Source organism: Balaenoptera borealis (genome assembly GCF_965194805.1).
Source record: "Balaenoptera borealis genome assembly, chromosome: 21".
Classification (NCBI taxonomy): domain Eukaryota; kingdom Metazoa; phylum Chordata; class Mammalia; order Artiodactyla; family Balaenopteridae; genus Balaenoptera; species Balaenoptera borealis.
Window position 1 is genome coordinate 22,471,575 of NC_138880.1, and position 22,073 is coordinate 22,493,647.

At 37.5% G+C, this 22,073-nt stretch overlaps 1 protein-coding gene across 5 annotated transcripts in view; it reads right to left on the minus strand.

The window, feature by feature from the left end:
- LOC309619762 (uncharacterized protein) overlaps positions 1 to 22,073 on the minus strand; it is a 434,282-nt gene that overhangs the window by 99,819 nt on the left and 312,390 nt on the right. For 4 of the 5 annotated variants that reach the window (XR_014239186.1, XR_014239187.1, XR_014239188.1 and 1 more), the window contains exon 3: positions 517 to 15,801. The gene's annotated coding sequence lies outside the window, so the exon portion shown is untranslated. Of the gene's footprint in view, positions 1 to 516; positions 15,802 to 22,073 lie in introns of those variants that run through there. The other variant, XM_082375436.1, reaches the window with a different exon arrangement.

Here is a 22,073-nt window from a genome sequence, read left to right on the forward strand (position 1 = left end):
TATCATCTTCAAGTCTGGCCACCAGGAGATACTTGACAAGATGGTGGTTGGCATTTAAATAAGTCGTACATGTAAAGTACCTGGCATGGTGCCAAGCACACAGTAACTAGGAAATGTCGGTTCTACTTGGTTGCTCAGGCTTCACTGAGTTTTTTGTTTTTTTTTTTAATAGTGGTAGATTATCGCTCAGTGCTTTCTGTAGACGTCTGCCTTTGTCTATGGAATTCGTATCTTTCTCATCTATTCATTCATTCAACAAGTCTGCTGTCCTCAAATACTATAGACCTGTGACAACCTTATCCACCTGAATTATACATTTTTGGCACTAACCACTTGGTGAAATAATGACCCGAAATGGCTGGTCTGCCACTGTGGTATTAGAATGTGCTATTTCCTGGCACCTGTGCAATGATATTATCTCCCGGATTTCCAGGGTACACCTGGTGTCTGTCAGTGGTAAGTAAGTTGGTCATTTTCTCTAACCCGCTCTGATAACTTTGACCCTTTCAACATTACCTTCTATGCTTCCAACCCTTCTACACACAGAGAGAAATCTATCACGGCCTCAGCTTTGGTGTCATGAAAGCAGACTGCTGTGGTCTGAGTAATACGGAGCTGTGCAGAAATAAAAGGGATAAGCAAGCAGATGAGAACAAGTCTTTGACAGAGGACTGAAGACCAAGCTGGGAACAGAGAAAAAAAATCCTTCTAAAAATGAACTTTTCATCAAACCTGAGATCAATTAGCGGGTGAAGAAGAAATTTTGTAAACCTCATTCCTCTTGATTTTTTTCGAATTATAAGCTGTTTATGAGTGCTTTCCTATAAGCATTATTTTGCACATTTGAAGAAACTAATCATAAGCTTCCCCTGAAGCCAACACCTGTTCAATTCTGTATTGCCAACAAGGGTGTCACAGGAGTAAAGGCCTCACTCCAGGGAGTTAGTAGAAGATTAAACTTCAGCCGGAATGTTGGGAGAAGCTGGTATGCTGAGTCAATACCAAGTACCAGGTTTAATTTGATGTTTTCCATGCACGATGAAAATTGTGGGTTTTTTCCAACTGTAGAACTATTGCCTTTTCTGCTTTCTTTTATGGGTTCCCTGTAGAGTATGTGTTATGCTCTGATATATGAAATTGATCGTGCAGGTTCTATTTCGAGGGTGATAATAAACCTGGTACAAAAGCTGGGGTTAGTGAAGGTGACTATTAACCTTTCTTCTAATACAGTCGATCGATTTTGCCTTGTGGCACCAACGGATTCCCAGTATGATCTGCTGATGACTTCAATTTAAATATCACCTATAGATGAAGAATTAGAAATGGAGGAGAAATAGTTGTCTGAATTTTTGCAGGGAGAGCTAAAAAAGAGTTACCCCTCATTGTGTCCAGACTATTATAAATTTTGCCACTAAGGAATTCATAGGCAAATTAAAACCTTTTATTATCTGCCATGTATAGAATATCACATTTCTCATTTACTTATGAAGGTAAAGATCAACATACTAAAAAACTTTAAGCAATTTTAAGATCAAAATGATTCTTGCCATTGTGTGGCAAAAAGAAGTTAAGTTTTGTAATTAGATAAACCAGACTTACTGTGCTGTCTCGGGGAGGTAACTTAATTTGAGCCTCAGTTTCTCTATCTGCTAAGAGAACAAAGAATTCCTGCATATTAGTTCTGTGAAGGTCAAATTATTTATCATCTGCAGCACCTAGAAGAATACTAGGTGGTTGTTGAACGTGAGTTCTCTTCTCTCTTTCTCGGAATGGTTTTTACAACATATGTACAGTTTTTCAATCTTTTTTTCCATTTCTGAGTCTAAAGAATCTCAGGTTTTATTCTCATTTGCTACAACAGATTTCTTTCAGATAATGTATTGGCAAGGTGACAGATGAGTTACCCAGTGTTTGATTGGGAAACAGATCTCTGAACTTCTTACTGTCATCTTAAAATGTGGGTGTAGATTGGATTACAACTGGTTTGGCATTAATAAAAATATATACGACAATTATAGTTGCTCTACATGGCAGCTTTTACTGGTGCCTTGTGACCTGTTTAATATCTCAGGTTGAAGTCCAATAAATTTCATTTTTGTAATAAAAAAAGTCTTCATTTCCAAATGATTAGCCAGCTAGAAAAACTATAAACCTCCTACCTCAAGACTTAGGTAAGAAAGAGATTTGAAGCTTCTTGTAAATTCTCCATTGCAAACAAAATCAACATTTGTGTGATATAAGAATCACATCTTGGGACTTCCGTGGTGGTCCAATGGTTAAGACTCTGCACTTCCACTGCAGGGGGCACAGGTTCGATTCCTGGTCAGGGAACTAAGATCCCACTTGCCAGGCAGCGCGGCCAAAAAAAAAAGAAGAAAAGAATCACATCTTCACCAATTATCGATCATTACATACATGGCTTTAAATTTCTAAAATTAGGATTATAAAGATATCCAACAAGGACCAAATGAGAGCATGACACACGAGGGTAGCTTGACCTTAGAGCTACTGAGGAATTACTGTGTAAAGGGAACTCTGATTTCATGGGTTGAGAATAAGTATGCATCTTGATAGCTTAAAGCAACATTACAAAAGTGGACCCATGCTGTATCAGTGTACTTACTCTTTTTGTCCAAGTAGAAAACCAAACCTCTTATTGTTTATATCACACCTTTTGGGGGGTGGGAGGAGGAAAAGCAATTTATTTAAGAAATTAAAAAAATAACATTGAAAACAACTCGAAGCCCCAGGAAGCTAAAGGACATGGTAATAATTGTGCCTCCAGAATGAGGTAGCAAGAGCTGTATCTTTTACTGAAAATGACTGAGTTGGATAACAGTTGTAAAAAGACTCAAGTGTTTGAACATTTTACTACCTTAAAAATGGGAAAGACAAACTCAATTAGGTTTTTACTGAAAAGTCTCTCTTGTGCTAAAGAAACTAATACACATCCAAGGCTATGGCATATGTATATTGTATTTGCAAGTATCCTGTTGTGTTTAACGCAAATTCTTAAAGTAATATATTCAAGGCATTGCCTGCATCTCACCCATGGTGTAAATCTGGATTAAGCAGCAAAACAGAAGGCCTGCTTTGTTCATGACATGAAACATATAATTTAACAGTCAACGAGTAAAAACTGCTGATGGACTCAACTCAGTAAAATGTCTTTTACACTAACGCTTAGTCAGTCTCCCTGAATTTGGTGTGCCTATGCGTGCCTGGAAGGGGATGGAAAACCATGGCCTTCCTTGGCATGGAGAGCTGACACGGGTTTGACTTCTTGCTCCGCTGATTTTGTAATATTCCTTTCTCCTTAGATTTTCTGTCTTTCATGTTCTAAAACACTTTTTCTCTCTACCTATAGAACTTTATTACTAAAAGGTAACTTTAAAGTACAACGATAGTACGTTTCTTGAAGGAATGGTTTGGGGGGCTACAGGCAGTTAGGAAAATGTTTGTGTAAACATTTTGCTTTCTTACTAGCAACTGGTTTGACAACTTAAGTCTGGGTGTGTTGTAGGCAGATTTTATAAACTCGGGGTTGGGACTGCTAGAGAGGCCAATTTTATTGCTTTGGCCTTAGTTCTGGAAAGAATTACTTAGATTTTTTTTTATTATTATTGCTTGAAAATTTCACAATCCTCTAGGAGTTAAGTACATAGACTCTGATTTTATATGAGCCAGACCTGACTCTGACTCCTGATTCCGGCACTTCTTATGTGACCTCTGCCACCTTCCCTCTTTAAGCCCTAGTTTCCTCATCTGGAAAATGACATCATAATAGCATCTATTCCTCATGTTTTGAGGATTAGATTGGGTTTCCTTATGCAGTACAAAGCACATGTGATTACTGCATATTAAGTTTGCAGAACTTTTTAGCTTTTTTACGTTTATTCTCTGTAGATGTTGGTTTCGTTCAGTTCTTTCCTGAAGAGTTCTGAGCAGTTTTCTTGCCTTCTCATCAATTTTACTCTGTGAAAACCGCTCTTCCAGGTACACAACAAAAGAGATCTGTGACTTTCCAGAGCTCCCTCTCTAGTGGGGGTAAATATGCACAAAAATAGCTTCAAAACAACAGTGTAGATGACAATTGTTAGAGCAGAAATATAAAATTGTTAACTTTAGGAGTACAGGCTGTATAATCTTCGAGTCCAGTGCAAAATGCAGAGGCCCTTGTTCAAATTTCAAACAGCAAGAGCAGAGCATTAAGCCAAGCACTGACCACTTCTGAGCTTGGGGCCCTGTGTGACTGTGTTTGTCCCACACCTATGCATCTGGTCCTGACTGGGTGGGCATATTCATTTCAAGCAAGAAAATTCCAGATCTATTTGTTGGAAGATCTAGCAGCTCAACTAGACCTTGAAGAATGGAAAGAACTTTGAAAAATGGGTAGAAGAGTCTGGGCAAAAGAGAAACTTTGTGTCAAGCCCCCATGGAATTAAAATAGGTTTCTTTAAGAAAATGAGACTTACTGGGGAAAAGGAAAAGTGATTTGTCAATAGGAAAGGAAGGGAGATAGGGAGATAGTAGAACTAAGTTTGAATTTTCTGCTAAGAATAAAGTAATACAAAGGATTTTGAGAATAGATACAAGAACAGATCAATTTAGGAATATGTCTCTGGTGGCAGAAAGATAGAAGAATTGATTTTATGAAGGAAGCATAGGCAGTAGGAACTTTGCAGGTGAAAGTGACAAATTCCTTAATGGGGAAGCAGCAACGGTTCTTCCCTTTCTATTTCTCTGCAGTCTGATGTATGCTTTTTTCTTCTCCCACACGAAGCAACGATCTGTTTCTGTTTTGAAGACATCTTCAATTATACAATGCAGGCCAAAGAAAAACATAATGGAATTTTAACCAGATTGCTTTTTCCCTGTAGACAGATTTTCAAGAACATCTCCATTCTGGTTATAGAAGGAGAGCTTGAAAACACCAAAATGTGCATTAAAAACCTATCACCTTTTCTTGGCCTTTCAAACAGAACTGTATTCCAGAAACACCATGTCATTTTGTATTCCAGGCAATGCTTTGAAGACAACATGGGTAAACCCTTGCCCTATCCGTTGCTGAACAGAAGTGCAAGTCTGTACACGTTCGTGTGTCTCCCTCTCATCCTAACCGTCTTCAACAGTGGGAAATTAAAACCTTTCTCCTTCCTTTTCTGTTTTTTTTTATAATAACTCAGCCTTGAGTCAGAGGTACATGTTCAGCCTCCCCTAAGTGCTGCTGTCATATAGAAGGAGTTCCTTAATTTATCACGTCTTAAGGAAAGCTAAAAAGTTCAGGACGACAAGGACAGGATCAGCCATCCTGAGAGTGGCGAATGCACATGGGGAGCTGTAGTTCAGTATCTACAGGACACAGGGAATAGAATCTTATCTGCGTTGCAGATTCCATTGAAACAGGAGAAAAGGATGAATATACATTAATGTCAATGGAAATTATTAAAACTAATTACAAATTTTAAGGAAGAACTCTAAGGTAAAAATTCAGAAACTGTTTTTTTCTTTTGCTCCTCCATTAAACTCTTACTATCTCTGTTAAACTGGGCAAATGACCTAAGTCTCTCCAAGCCTCAGATTCCTTACCTGTGAAAGGAATAGGTACTTGCTAAGGTCTCTTCAGCATTAGAACATAAGCCTTGACATTCTCTGGCTCAGTGAATCTCTGTCTCAGATGCCTCCATAGCGGGTAAGAGGGAAGGAGTCACATTCCTGCCCAAAGATGTGCCCACAAAACGCCCATACCCTGGAGTGCGGCACTTACCTCTCTAAATGTCTATATTTCTTAAACAAGGGTAGTTACCCTTGTTATTTTCTCCAGGATAATGTGCAGATTACAGGCAATAATTAACATTCTTCTAACCATGTGCAGCCAGTTTAGGATTGAGTCAGCAGCTGCCCGTCAAGCTCAATCAGACTGGGGGGCGAGGAAGGGGGCAGTGGGAGGGGAATGCATATTCAGAGGCATCATGAAAAGCATGCATTTCCAGGGCTCTAAGAATGGGGCTGAGCAGCCCTTTGAATTAGAATTTCCTCTGTAGGTCTATCTCATAATTCCAACCAGACTTTAATATTGTTTCTTCATTTTAGTTGCTTTTTAAAAACTCTGACCCTTCACTTTTTGCATTTCTAATGTGCTACGCACACATATACACACGTATATACACACACACATACTAAAAGAATGTCTGATATTTGCGCTGAAGTAATTTTGCTATTTGGAATACGCACAGCAGTAGGAGCTAAGCGGAGTGACCCTTGGGAAATCTCTACTGCCTGGAGTCTGGATTGTCAAAAAAGAGCTACATCAAAATCTCATATTATGCCAGATAGTGAGGTGAGTAATGTGGTGGGGAATCTCAGATGGTCCAGGAAACAAACCTTTCTCCAGTGACCACAGATGTAAGAGGTGTGGGTTGTGAGAATGTGAGTATGAGAGAGCTATAGGCGTTTACTGCTTTCCTGGAGAAGGGCTATGGGGTGAGGATGGGCAGTTTCCTTAGAGCATTTTCCACTCAGTAAATGGAAAATTTACTTTTAGACTTTTAGAAAATACCTCCAAGTAGATGCCAAGAATAACTCCAAACTTCTGTCATTGAGCTGCAGGAACAGAGCAAGAAGTTGTTTTGTTAAGGGGCAAGAATACTGTAACTAATTGTTTAAAAATGCTAATAACCATGATGCCAGTGATTCAATGTCTTTAGATTTTTTAGTCATTGGAATATGGGAGTGCAGATATCTACTGATAAACGATAATAATAGAACCACGTACCAGTTACCTGCCTCACAGTCTGCACTCTCACATGTATTATTTCTCCCTTTTTTAATGTATATTGCAAACAAAGTTCAAAGAAGTTTAGTGATTTGCCCCAAGTCACTTAGAAAGAGGCAGAGCTTATAGACCCCACGGCTTAGAAGGTAGCTTTGCTGCTTGCATTATAACACTTTACCTCTCAAGGAAGGGTGGTTTTACTAGAGGCCAAGACTTCTCATTTTCTTTAAATCACTCACGTTGTTGTTTCTGTCTCATTCTTCTTAAAAATAGTATATGTCAGTTTTAATATGTGTTAATTAGAATATTATTCAAGATATGAACACAATGGGGAGAAATTTCTCTCTTGCTTCTACTTTTTGGAATTTCATCTGAAGAAGACAATACCACCTTTGAATTTATGATTATTTTTGTTTTCTTTCATTTTTGCCTCTTACTATTTCTAGTATGGCTGCATAGAACCAAAATGCAAGAATTTTTGTAATTCAAATATTTGCAGCAGAAGGGACAAAATGGTTCGTTCAATCCAAAGAATCACTGATATTTGGTGAATTTAGCAAAATGCACAAAACATTAGTCATGAGTTTTAATTTCTACTCCATTACCAATTCAATCATATTTTTACTAGAGTCAGTGGGTGAATTTGAATTAAAGAAACATCAAAGTTTCTTAAGTTTTGTTTTGCTTATGTTTATATCTCGTATTGTTGTACACCTGTGCACTCCTATTTCTTTAAGAAGCTACAACGTATAGGCATCTTCTTTCTCATTTGAAAGGAAGGTTACACTCATTTGAAAGGCATGGGCTGCCTAGAGTACTTCTCTCCTTTTACCTTTACCATCTTGCTGTAGAAGGTCATACGTCTCACAGTGTGTATCCCTCTGTTACAATTTGCTTCCAACTGAGCAGAAGGGCTGAGCCAAGTTCAATGTGTCTAACAAACCTCTAATGGGAACCAGAGGCTGCAGACGCTGGCACAGTCCGAAAAGCACCCGATCCCTCTTCATTGGCATGTTGGGGCTAACTGTGCTAATCGATGCTCCCTGGATTCCTTGCTTCTCCTCTGATACAGCACTTTATAATCCTTTCAATTTCGTTGAGCTGCTGGAGCTCCCTGCGGAGACAGCTCAGAGACACGCAGATAGGTATGTCAGTGGTCAAGAAGAAAGTCCTCGAGGAAACTGCTCTGAGTCAATCTGTTTCTTTTGTGGTCACTGTGGCAATGTTACAACAAAAAGAAAAAAGGACAATTTAATTCATCAACAAATTCTAAACACAGACTAAGTAAAAGATGTCAAAGACAAATATCATGTGATTTCACTTGTATGTGGAAATCTAAACAAAACAAATGGACAAACATAACAAAACAGAAACAGTGTCAGAGATACAGAGAACAAACAGGTGGCTGCCGGAGGGGAGCAGGGTGGCGGGGATGAGGGAAATAAGTGGGTAGAGGTGGGGGTGGGGAATTGGAGGAAGGCAGTCAAAAGGCACAAACTTCCAGTTAGAAGAGAAACAAGCTCTAGGGATGTAATGTGCAACATGATAAATATAATTTATCCTGAAGAAAGATAAATTTAAATCATTCTAAATCTTTAAATGTATTATTTAACAACACTGCTGTATGTTACATATGAAAGTTAAGAGCAAATCCTAAGAGTTCCCACCACAAGGGAAAAATTTGTTCTCTTTTTCTTTTCTTTTGTATCTATATGAGATGATGGACGTTCATGAAACTTACTGTGGTCGTCATTTCACGATGTAGGTAAGTCATGTCATTATGCTGTACACCTTAAACGTATACAAGTGCTGTATGTCAATTACATCTCAATAAAACTGGAAGGAAAAAAATGTTTGTAATAAAAAATAAATTCCAAACATACAAAAGAGTTTCAGCAATATAAAAAGAACTACCTCAGCCCTGGGTCTACTCTTTATTAACACTGTGACCAGGACCAAATACTAAAACCTCTGTGAGACAATAGCTTTTTCTTCTGTTAAATGGAAACTGACAAGAATTCCCCAGCCAGATCAGATAATAATCACATAAGATAACATGTGTGAAAATTGGGGGACATACTAAAGTGTTGGGATTTTATTGAAGCATCAGAATATTCTTAGGTTTTTTTAAAAGTTGCCACATTAAGGAATTTTTTATTTTTATTTACATATGGTGGTTTTGACATAATCTGAACAGTTTCAAAATAATATCATAAGAAGGCACATGTGCCAAAAAAATAAAGTTAATGGCAGGTTGTATATAAATGGCATTACTTTCCTTCTTAGATTATTTTTCTCTGTCGTTTTACTTTTTTGATAATTTGTTTACTCTCTTGATGACATACATGGAACCAAGGTTTTTTCTTGGTCTAGCTTAAAATATACAAAACCAGCGTGCAATACTTACTTATGCATTTTTCCATCAGTCAGGTGTATTTAAAAGAACAATTTTAGTTTTTGATCCCTGCTCTTATCGGAAAACTCATAACAGAAAAATAGCCCCAGGGGCAGATATTCAAACTGATATGTTTGTGTAGCTCCCATTAGTGATCTGAAATATATAAAATCTGTATTAAAAGGTTTCGCTATGCTCCACTCACCCCTTCATGACCTTTGCTCAAACAGGGTGCACCAGCTGCCTGCCCTGAGGGCTCAGCAGTTAAGCTACATAAAGAGAGCATTTTGCATTTTCTGAAAAGGGTAAAAGCAACGTGTTGAACTCAGGCTCTTGGTAACCTGCAACCTTACTCCAACACTGCAGTACTCCAGAGGCACATAAAATGCATTCCTCTTTCTCTCCTCTTAACTTTGCAGGCACCAATGATAAGAACCTAACAAGAACTGCCTTTTTATCACTAGAAAATGCTAGAGTGGATCCAGAGAAATCAGAAGTTAGAGGGGTCAAACTGGGCACCGAGTGGTTCTCTCTGTTACAGGAACTATTCTGTATGTTTTGATCCAGTGTTGGCTGTGTTTCATTCTTCGTGTTGACGGGATCTGAGGGAGGGCAAATGGGGCAGAGTCAGATGAAGCAAACAAAAGGTTCATTTTACAGTTGTGGCCTGTTACTGATTGGTGCAAAAGAGCTTTTGAACTATCACCCTGATGTGCAAGGAAAAAACAAACAAACAAAAAACCCAGCAAACAGGCTGAATTCTATAAAGCCATTTTCCACACATACACATCTGAATAGAATTAATTAGCACTCTTCATTTTCACACATTTTAAAGACTCAAACTTAGCTTTGTCTAACCCTTAGAAGTTCATTCAATTTATTTCCCAAACACAATGTTTGAAAATGTGAATTCTGTATACTGATATGAGAACTTGTTTTCTACTCCTGTGAATATTAAAATAAATAAATGAGAAGAGAAAGAGAAAAAGAGAAAGGGAGGGAGGAACGGAAGAAAGCAGTTAGGGAGGGAAGAAGAAAGAGAGGAAGGAAAAAAAAGAAAGGCATTCTTAGTATGAAATAAAAAGCTTAATGTCAATTTCCTCTACTTCGGGGATGTTCCAAGTTGATGGAAGACGGGTGATAGAAAGAAACAGGAGGAAAAGCAAAGACCATAAGTATGTTAGACTGTAATTTTTCAGTCAAAGTAAAATATAATATTTGAAAGCAAAAATTTGTTATCATATGAAACTACAGTCAAAATCTTTGTAGAACTCTCCATATATTTTTATCTCAAAACCCATGAGACTTTAATATGCAGAGAAAAATAGGGTAGAAAAAGGAAGATGATACTGTACCTCAAAACTGTCTTTCTTATTAAAACCTCACCTTTGGAGAGGTCTACGTAACAGCAAGTGAACATCTGGAATCTGCTGATTAAATGAATATTTCTTACTTTAATCCAAATACACAGCATTTGTGCAGTTATATAAAAGTGTATACTGAGAAAAACTCTGCAGCACAGAAACCATATTTCCTCTTTGGAAAATGTGTTCTCTTGTCCTTTATTTTTAGAGACCCAGGCTGCAGAACTGGTTTATCATCAGGACTTGGAAAAGGTCATAAGAGACAGCCTTGTTACTATACCCAGGTGTGGCACAGAGCACAATGTCGAGACTATGCCCTAAGATTCGTAAGATTCTCCCAGCATTGCAGGACTAAAAACTGGATAGACCCCATTATTGAGTATACACAGAAGCATGACTATGACAGCTCTTCCAGTTGGGTGGATACAGCCAGGATGTCTGGTGAGACCCGGAATACAGCAAAGCAGAGTGAAACACCCAACAGAGGGCATGGTATTCTTTCAGGGATTCTAAACACTGTATGTATCTTCCTAAGCGCCTCGTTTGCTACTGAAGAACGATGTGGCTTCTGGAAGTAATTTAGTTAGAAAACAGGGGCTGATGGTCAGGGTAAGGCCAGTCTGTAATTCGGGCTTAGACTCCTTGGCCCAACATAGCAATTTCTCAGTAGTTTATAATGTTTGCTTCCAATCTTAAACTGGATAGAGTACAAGTGTGAGAAAACAAATGACCATCTTTCCTTCCAACAGTCTAAATACTTCATCTGGAGTTGGGTACATTTTTGAATTTTCATTGTGTTAGGAAAGATAACATTATCTTAAATCATTTCTCTGTCTGTGTGCCTAATCATCAGATTGGCACAAAGAATCTCCATGTTTTTCATATCATTTTGTAAGTTTATCACATGTGTACATATATATGCATGCACGTGAATTATTTATATTTATTTGTAAGTCATATCAATTGTTGTAATATGATATTTGAAGTTTAAAAACTTTATATTTGGGCAATATTACATTAAGTAAGAAAAAGTTATATACCCTCAATGAATAGTGTTTCAATTTTTGCTAAAGAGACTATGGAAAAAGTCAAGTGAATCTTTGATAGGCACAACAGTGTTTTAATTATGAACACCAAAGGACCTTGTAAAATCAACAGAGGTTCAGAGAGCAAACTGTTGTGTTAATGCTAATCATATCTAACTTACTGAAAATGTCTTACCATGATATTATGTACCAATACAGTTGTAAAGCGGCAAATCTTTAGAAAATGGCAAGTTGCCGAATAATAATAACCCAAGAAATTATGTATCATCTGAGGTTTGGAACCGAAATGAAGTACACAATTTGTAATAACCACCTGCAAATTTGCAAAGCCACCACACAATCATAAAGTGTGATCAACAATGTGAAAAAAGGGACTTCAAAAATGAAAGAAAAATTAAGGCAGGTATGTTCTTTTCCAAGAAAACAAAGATAAAACTGAAGTGTGTGTTTTGTATATTTATATTATAGAAACAAACTGACCTCTTGTTTTCAAAACAGTATAAATGACTTGTGGAAGTTAATGACTGTCATCCTTTAGCTCCTCCCCCTCCTCCCAAAACACACACACACACACAATTTTTTCTCAGGAAATGCATGGGGCTGTGAGGATTTTTCTTAATTGAGGTAAAGGGTCTAAAACATCTAGAACCCACAGTCTCTTTCCATTTATGTACAAACCTTTACATTTTGTGAAGTTAGCAGTTTTGTTGATCAAGTCATCAGCATAATGAAACAGTTGGTATATTGAGCACTTCGGGTAATGGAGTCATCATTAACTGTACTGGGAAGGAGTACATAGGTTACAGACTCCCATCACTGTACATATTGGAGAAAAACAGGTTTTTTAAGTTATAACTTTTTATGGTCAATGTAGTTATCAACTGTAATCACAGAAGTATTAACATGGCATAGTATTTTGGTATTGAAATGAAATGCAGCATTACATAAAAGTAATGCTGTTTATTTCAGGAAGAACTCTGTCTAACCAAGATAATTTCTACACGTCTTTAATGAAGGAAGCTTAGCATTTCCCTTGATAATTATTCCTACAGTCTAACAATAGCTCTATTCAAGAGCTTTTGTTATATGTAGTAAAATAGTTGCTCCAATTTTTACCGGTTTCTCCCTGAAGAGAAATAATGGATTCTTTGAAAGCTTTAAAAAGCTTTCAGATGAATGTTTCTGTCTTATGACAAGTGAGGAGATCTCTGGGACCATGGCCTGGTCTCCATGCAGTTCACATGGGTCATGTCAGTTATTCTATTACAGTGGAGAAGGGAGAAGAATCCCATATAAATTGCTAATTATGATCAAATCAGTCACAAGTAACATGAAATAATTTGAAAAAATGAAAAATAAAATGTGTCTAGTTGTTCTGATTATGTAATTACACCAATGTGTGTAAATCTATAACCAAGTATCTTTTTTATTACTCCCCATTGACCGGGGAGCATATGAAGCTATAGAGATTATTTTAAGGGCAATAAGACATGATTTTGTCCAGAGTTCCAAAGGACACCTGAATTTTGTCATGGCCCAGCCATCCCTTCTCCAGTGGGATACCTAATGGTACAAATAAAAGGGAAGTCAAAATGTCATTTGATTATTAACTAGGCTAAATCACAAAACTCAGTTATTTGGTAAAGTGAACTGAGCAGACGGTCGCTTCCCCCAAGCATGAATCTTACCACCAGACGGGCCACAAGAAACTAAAGCAACCAGTGTTTACACAGAGAGAAAAGAAGAGGAAAAAAGATATCTGCTGGCGTTCTTGTCCAGCCAGCTCTAAGGAGTAGGAAACCAATGAGACACACTTACATAATAAGTAAATTTGGCCAATCAAATTTGTATTTCATCCACTTTACGGAAAACAAAAAAGTGATGGGTAGAGGGGCAGGAACCTTAACTCCTCCCTTGCAGGACTTAGAGCGTTGAAGAAGTCAGGCCTATTCTCTTACCCAGTATGTAGGATACAATTCTCCCTCAGTATCTGCAGGGGATTGGTTCCAGGACCCCAGGGGATACCAAAATCCCAGATGCTCAAAAATGACATATTTGCATGTAACCTATGCACATTCTTTAAATCATCTCTAGATTACTTATAATACCTAATACATGTAAATGTTAGGTAAATAGTTGTAAATACAATGTAAATGCTACGTAAATAGTTGCTAGCACATAGCAAATTCAAGTTTTGATTTTGGGAACTTTCTGGAATTTTTTTTCAAATAGTTTTGATCTGCAGTTGGTTGAATGTAGAACCCTTGGATACAGAGGGCCGACTGTACTCTGCAAAACCAGACAGGAGCACCAGCTCCTCTCCGGAATATCCTGCCACAGCACAAGTTTCACAAGCTTTCTCCACAACAGCTAAAGGGCGAGATCAGGAAACTCCAGACAAGAACTCCCAACCATTTGGGGTAGCTCCCCAACAAAGAAATTCCAGGCCAGTGATCTAAAGTTGGAATCCTTTGCTCTGAAGGCAAAAGTTCTACTAAATAGAACAACTTCAACATTCTTTCCTAGCTCTGTCTTCTGGACTGCATGCTCCTTTTAATTACACAATAGAGTGTTATCAGCTACAGTCACCATGTGTCCATCAACGGATGAATGGACAAAGAAGATGTGGTATATACATACAACAGAATATTATTCAGCCATGAGAAAGAAGGAAATCCTGATATTTGTGACAACATGGATGGACCTTGAGGGCATTATGCTAAGTGAAATAAGCCAGCTAGAGAAAGACAAATACTGCATGGGATCCCTTGTATGTGGAATCTAAGAAAAAAGTCAAACATAAAAACAGACAGTAGAAAACTGGTTGCCATGGAAGGGGGGGTGGGGAAAACAGGAGGAGGTTGGAAAAGGGTAGAAACTTTCATCTATAAGTTGAATAATGTCTGAGCATTTAATGTATAACAAGGAAGTTCTATTCTTATTGGTATCTGTATGCCTGGCAATAAATGTTTGTTGAATGAATGGAGCAGTGAGATATATAATTAATTTTTGAGGAAAGAGTCATTTGAAGAAAGATATGCAACCAAACATATTAAACATAACAATTATTCATTCTGATTTGTAGGCTGAAAGATAATGACACAAACTATTTGCATATTTTATTAACTACACATACATGGCTGTTATTCAACTCAAAGTCATGAAGTAATATGAGAAGATGCAAAAGACGAGCATCCATCAAGAAGAATTCCAAGGGGACCTGAATATTACTAAGACTGTTTTAAAGTTTCCAAGCTGTAGAATACATCTAAATAATTATAGGAATAAGTTTACAAGGAGACATCGAGGCTTCCATCCTTAACGTGGGTGCTGCAGATATTCATTCAGTTATTCAACAAAATGTCAAGAGTACTATGTTCCAGTGATTGTACTAGACATAAAGAGTTCAGAGATAAAGAAAGAATAATTCTTGGCCTCATGGAAATCCCATTTTAGCCAGGTATGCAACATGAGAAAGAATAGTCTGCAGATCTTTGGGAATGTGGGAAAGGAAGTATTGGTTTTCCATATGCATCTAGATGAGCAATTTGAGGGAAATTTTTATGAGATCTGGAGCATGATCAGGATATTTCTCCATGTGACCTTTGGGTGGGAAGGAAATGGGCATTAGGCAGAGCTGGGGTACGTGTAGAAATAGAGGTGGGGGCAGTTAGGTGAAAACAAGGTAAAGAACACAGCATAACAAAAGTATAAAAGGGCATGATAGTTTCTGGAGACTTAGTTCTCTGGTGGTTAAAGCAGATTGTGCCGATAAAGGGGTGAAAATTTTCAGAAGACAGAGTGGTGGAAAGTGATACTTTAAGGCACAGGGGGGACAGCTTGTAAATATTCTTGGCTTCCACATTGAGGAGTTCGGACTGCTAGCCCGTCAATGCAAATCTATGATTAACTTCTACCTCCAGATCAACGTTCTTTGCCATCCTACCTAGAAACCTTGATCTCAACCCTCTGCTTCTTCTCTGGGGTCATGCTTAATGAATTATTTCCTTTACCATCAATCTCTCCTTTTTTCCTGTGTTTTCTCTTTAGTGTTTGAATAGCCTCAAATATCTTGCATAATTAAAAAAAGAAACATTTGAGCGATCCTCACCAGCCACCATGCTCTCTCTTTCTTACCCTTCACATCATGAAGATTGATCAGTATAGTTGCTTTACTCCTAATTCCACCGCAACTGAGATTCTGCTCCACTGGTACACCTCCTGTGTTAAGACAAACATCATCACTGACCCTGTTGTTGCCAACTCTAGGGGATGTTTTAAAATTATCTCAGTGGGGTCTTCTGCTGCATTTGTTAGTGTCACACATGTACTCTATACTTTCTAGTGTCTTGTCATCACTCGAGTTCACTTATTATTATTTTTTTTAACCATTCATTCTCAGTCTCAAAAGTAGGATACTCCTCTGTCCGCCATTTAATGTTGATGTTCTTCAGGATTCAGCCCTTGTTCCACTTTTCTTCTCATTCTATTCACTGTTCATGAGTAATTTCATATTCATTTGTGCTTTATTTTATATGTATATATAATGACTCTGAAATCTGTCTCTCTGGCTTGGTCTTCCTGCATTTTAGATTTCTCTACACAACTTCCATCTGTACATATCCACTTGGCTATCCCACAATATCTCAAACTTTGAAAGTCCAAGAAATAATGGAAAGATCTCCTCCAAACCTTCCCTATTGCTTGTATTCTCCAATATCAACTGTCACTAATATTCACCACGTCATGACAAAACCTTACATTATGCTAGACTACTTCATCTCCACTATTTTGCCTCACAAAATTCTGGTGATTTTATTCCTAAATATTTCCTAAATTTTTTCTTTCCTCTATACAAATACCAGCCTCATCATCTGTTGCTTGCGCAACTAATATACCCTTCCAATTAATCTTTCCCCCAGTCATATTTCACATTTATTCAACTCTTCTTCCAACCACTACAATGAGTCATCTTAAACATGACTCTAAGTTTCCCTAGTTAAAATCTTTTATTGGTTTCCCATTACTCAGAGATACAGCCAAACTCCATTTCATGCTATATTCTTGCTTGCTTAAGACTATCAAAAGTTTTCCCATTATAATTATAAAATTCATATAATTCACCAAGACCTACAGCACCTTGCAAGAGAGGTTCCTCCCTATCTCATCAATCTCATTTTTAGCCACCCTGCCACCCTTGCTTGCTATAGCCATGTTCGTATTTCTTCAGTTCTTCAAAGAAGCCAAGCTCTTTCTTTCCTACCTCAGGTCCTTTGCAATGGGACTCTTTTCTCCAACTTTGTATGTGTTAGTTCCTTCTCATATTTAAATGAGACCTGATCAGAAAGGCCATTCCTGGCCATCACATTTCAAGTATGTCCATCCTCTCACTTTTTAATATCAGCAATTTGTGTTTACCTGCATAGTAGTCATCAGAGCTTACACTCATTTTTTTTTTTTTATTTGACTCTTTAACATGTAGAGTGTGAGCTTCAAGAGAGCTGAGACAGCGTTTCTCAGGCTTACTCTGTATCCACAGCAGAGTGTCTGGCATACATTGAATAACCACTCAATCAACGGTTATTGAATGGCTGTAACTTGCATGTGATATTCATGATAGCTCATTTTTACCTCCTTTTCTATCCTTCTGAACCTCTACTTCCTACCTCATAGTTTATGTTTTCATAATTCTAAACTGTTTGCAGTTATAGAGAAATGCCATGTTACACGGTTTGATACATTTTCTCCTGCTCCTATGTCTGCCTGGATAATCATCTATGTTTCCCTTCCTTCTGAGCCTGGATGACTTATTAAGCCTCAGCTCAGGCATCATCCCACCAGGAAACCTTCCTGAAAACCTAGACTATGCTAAGTCAGGCTCCACTGAGCTCCATGACACTCTGGGTTCCCTCTATGGTACACTTTCCACGTTATATTGAAATGATCTGTTTTGGGCTGACTCCCCACCTCCCCAGTCACATATCTGTATTCATATTCCTTTAGGGGAAGGCTCTCATCTTATTCCACTTTGTATTCCTTCTACAAATAAGGTGCCTAACAAAAAGATACTTTTGGATGACCCTATTTTTAAACTTTGTTTCAAGTAATAGGAATTTCAAGAGTATTAAACAAAACCATGACATGGTCAATTCCGTGCTTTTACATAATCACTTAGCTATATGGAGGCTGGACTGTAATAGAGCCTATTAAAGCCTAATAAAAAGATGAGACACAGTGATGGAGCAAGCAGGAGATGCAGAACAAAGGGCAGTGGCCAGTTAAGACTCAATAGGGGGTGAGGGAAATAGGGATAGGTTGGTAAAAGGCTGCAAACTTTCAATTATAAGATGAAACAGGTCTGAGGATCTAATATATAAAATATGACAACTACTGTTGATAACACTCTATTGTATAATTGAAATTTGCTAAGAGGGTGGAAATTAAATGTTCTCACCAAAAAAGGAGGGACAGGGTAAATAAGTGAGGTGATGTTTGTGTTAATTAACCTGATGGGGGAAACCCTTTCACAATGTGTATCAAATCATCACAGAGTACACTTCAAATATCTTACATTTTGTCAACTGTATCTCAATAAAGCTGAAAAAAAGGAAGCAGTAAGACAGAAGGGCTAAGTTGAAGTGGTAATGACAGGGAAGGTGAACTGAAAAGAAGGAAGAGTCTAAGATGATTACATTTTCTGATTTCATTAATGGAAAGGACAGTATAACCATCTATAAAAAACAAAATGATACATGATGAGGCCGCTAATGTGCTGCAATGCGGCTCTCATAACCTTTGAAATCTATCAACCTTCCCTACAAGTCAAAGAATAATGTAGTTTGTTCATTCTCATTCCTGCATTTGCTAATGTGGAGTTTGCTTATGTGTGCATTCTGAAATACTTACCATTAGTGTGAAATGAGAATGTATCTTTCATTTTTTCTGCCTATTAGTCCATTAGCCTTTCATGTTAATTCTGTGTAATTCGAAATGCAACCAATATAGGAGAGGATGATTTTTTACATTTTCCTAAAAGATTGTACACTCACTTGGTAAAGTAATCAATTTTACACATTTACTTCAATTATATCAATTTCTTAATGTTATGAACCTTTCTCTTGACATCTATGTAATTCTACATAATTTTCAATTGCTTTCAATTCCACCACTCAGTTGAGATTCATTCCAGTTACTAAATAATGAGTTCTGAGAAAACCAGAATAAAAATCAAATATAAAATTCAAAGGATTATGCTAATGTAATATGTTTCTTCCTGTGTGGAAACTTGGATATACACAAAAGGAAAAATAAAATACAAAAATTTGACTTAGAGAAAAAATTCCAAAAATCACCAAAACAATTGTAATGCTAGTCCATATCAGATCTACTCTATCTACCATTAGAAAAGAATTTTGAAGGAGTATTTCATGAAGATAAAATTTCAGGGTGTAATCCATGAAGATTTCCTGAGTGTACTGATTTGTTTATTTTTAACATCTTTATTGGAGTATAACTGCTTCACAATGTTGTGTTAGTTTCTGCTGTATAACAAAGTGAATCAGCTATGCATATACATATATCCCCATATCCTCTCCCTCTTGCGTCTCCCTCCCTCCCTCCCTATCCCACCCCTCTAGGTGGTCACAAAGCACGAGCTGATCTCCCTGTGCTATGTGGCTGCTTCCCACTAGCTATCTATTTTACATTTGGTAGTGTATATATGTCAATGTTACTCTCTCATTTTGTCCCAGCTTACCCTTCCCCCTCCCCGTGTCCTCAAGTCCATTCTCTATGTCTGTGTCTTTATTCCTGTCCTGTCCTGTCCTGCCCCTAGGTTCATCAGAACCATTCTTTTTTTAGAATCCATATATATATGTGTTAGCTTATGGTATTTGTTTTCCTCTTTCTGACTTACTTCACTCTGTGTGACAGACTCCAGGTCCATCCACCTCACTACAAATAACTCAACTTCATTTCTTTTTATGGCTGAGTAATATTCCATTGTATATATGTGCTATATCTTCTTTATCCATTCATCTGTCGATGGACACTTAGGTTGGTTCCATGTCCTGGGGACTGTAAATAGAGCTGCAATGAACATTGTGGTACATGACTCTTTTTGAATGATGGTTTTCTCAGGGTATATGCCCAGTAGTGGGATTGCTGGGTCATATGGTAGTTCTATTTTTAGTTTTTTAAGGAACCTCCATACTGTTCTCCATAGTGGCTGTATCAATTTACATTCCCACCAACAGTGCAAGAGAGTTCCCTTTTCTCCACACCCTCTCCAGCATTTAATGTTTGTAGATTTTTTTGATGATAGCCATTCTGACTGGTGTGAGGTGATACCTCATTGTAGTTTTGATTTGCATTTCGCTAATGATCAGTGATGTTGAGCATCCTTTCAAGTGTTTGTTGGCAATCTGTATATCTTCTTTGGAGAAATGTCTATTTAGGTCTTCTGCTCATTTTTGGATTGGGTTGTTTGTTTATTGATATTGAGCTGCATGAGCTGCTTGTAAATTTTGGAGATTAATCCTTTGTCAGTTGCTTCATTTGCAAATATATTCTCCCATTCTGAGGGTTGTCTTTTCGTCTTGTTTATGGTTTCCTTTGTTGTGCAAAAGCTTTTAAGTTTCATTAGGTCCCATTTGTTTATTTTTGGTTTTATTTCCATTTTCTAGGAGGTTGGTCAAAAAGGATCTTGCTGTGATTTATGTCATAGAGTGTTCTGCCTAGGTTTTCCTCTAAGAGTTTTATAGTGTCTGGCTTACATTTTGGTCTTTAAACCATTTTGAGTTTTATTTTTGTGTATGGTGTTAGGGAGTGTTCTAATTTCATTCTTTTACATGTAGCTGTCCAGTTTTCCCAGCACCACTTATTGAAGAGGCTGTCTTTTCTCCATTGTATATTCTTGCCTCCTTTATCAAAAATAAGGTGTCCATATGTGTGTGGCTTTATCTCTGGGCCTTCTATCCTGTTCCATTGATCTATATTTCTGTTTTTGTGTCAGTACCATACTGTCTTGATTACTGTAGCTCTGTAGTATAGTCTGAAGTCTGGGAGCCTGATTCCTACAGCTCCGTTTTTCTTTCTCAAGATTGCTTTGGCTATTCAGGGTCTTTTGTGTTTCCATACAAATTGTGAAATGTTTTGTTCTAGTTCTGTGAAAAATGCCATTGGTAGTTTGACAGGGATTGCATTGAATCTGTAGATTGGTTTGGGTAGTATAGTCATTTTCACAATGTTGAATCTTCCAAACCAAGGACATGGTATATCTATCTGTTTGTATCATCTTTAATTTCTTTCATCAGTGTCATAGTTTTCTGTATACAGATCTTTTGTCTCCTTAGGTAAGTTTATTCCTAGGTATTTTATTCTTTTTGTTGCAATGGTAAATGGGAGTGTTTCCTTAATTCCTCTTTCATCATTAGTGTATAGGAATGCAAGAGATTTCTGTGCATTAATTTTGTATCCTGCTACTTTACCAGATTCATTGATTGGCTCTAGAAGTTTTCTGGTAGCATCTTTGGATTGTCCATGTATAGTATCATGTCATCTGCAAACAGTGACTTCTTTACTTCTTTTCCGCATTGGATTCCTTTTATTTCTTTTTCTTCTCTGATCGCTGTGGCTAAAAATTCCAGAACTATGTTGAATAATAGTGGTGAGAGTGGGCAACCTTGTCTTTTTCCTGATCTTAGTGGAAATGGTTTCAGTTTTTCCCCATTCAGAACGATGTTGGCTGTGGGTTTGTCATATATGGCCTTTATTATGTTGAGGAAAGTTCCCTCTATGCCTACTTTCTGGAGGGTTTTTATCATAAATGGGTGCTGAATTTTGTCAAAAGCTTTTTCTGCATCTATTGAGATGATCATATGGTTTTTCTGTTTCAATTTGTTAATATGGTTTATCACATGGATTGATCTGCGTATATTGAAGAATCCTTGCATCCCTGGGATAAATCCCACTTGATCATGGTATATGATCCTTTTAATGTGCTGTTGGATTCTGTTTGCTAGTATTTTGTTGAGGATTTTTGCATCTATGTTTATCAGTGATATTGGCCTGTAGTTTTCTCTCTTTGTGACACCTTTGTCTGGTTTTGGTATCAGGGTGATGGTGGCCTCGTAGACTGAGTTTGGGAGTGCTCCTCCCTCTGCAATATTTTGGAAGAGTTTGAGAAGGATAGGTGTTACCTCTTCTCTAAATGTTTGATAGAATTTGCCTGTGAAGCAATCTAGTCCTGGGCTTTTGTTTGTTGGAAGATTTTTAATCACAGTCTCAATTTCAGTACTTGTGATTGGCTTGTTTATATTTTCTATTTCTTCCTGGTTCAGTCTCAGAAGGTTGTGCTTTTCTAAGTATTTCCATTTCTTCCAGATTGTCCATTTTATTGGCATATAGTTGCTTGTAGTAATCTCTCATGATCCTTTGTATTTCTGCAGTGTCGGTTGTTACTTCTCCTTTTTCACTTCTAATTCTATTGATTT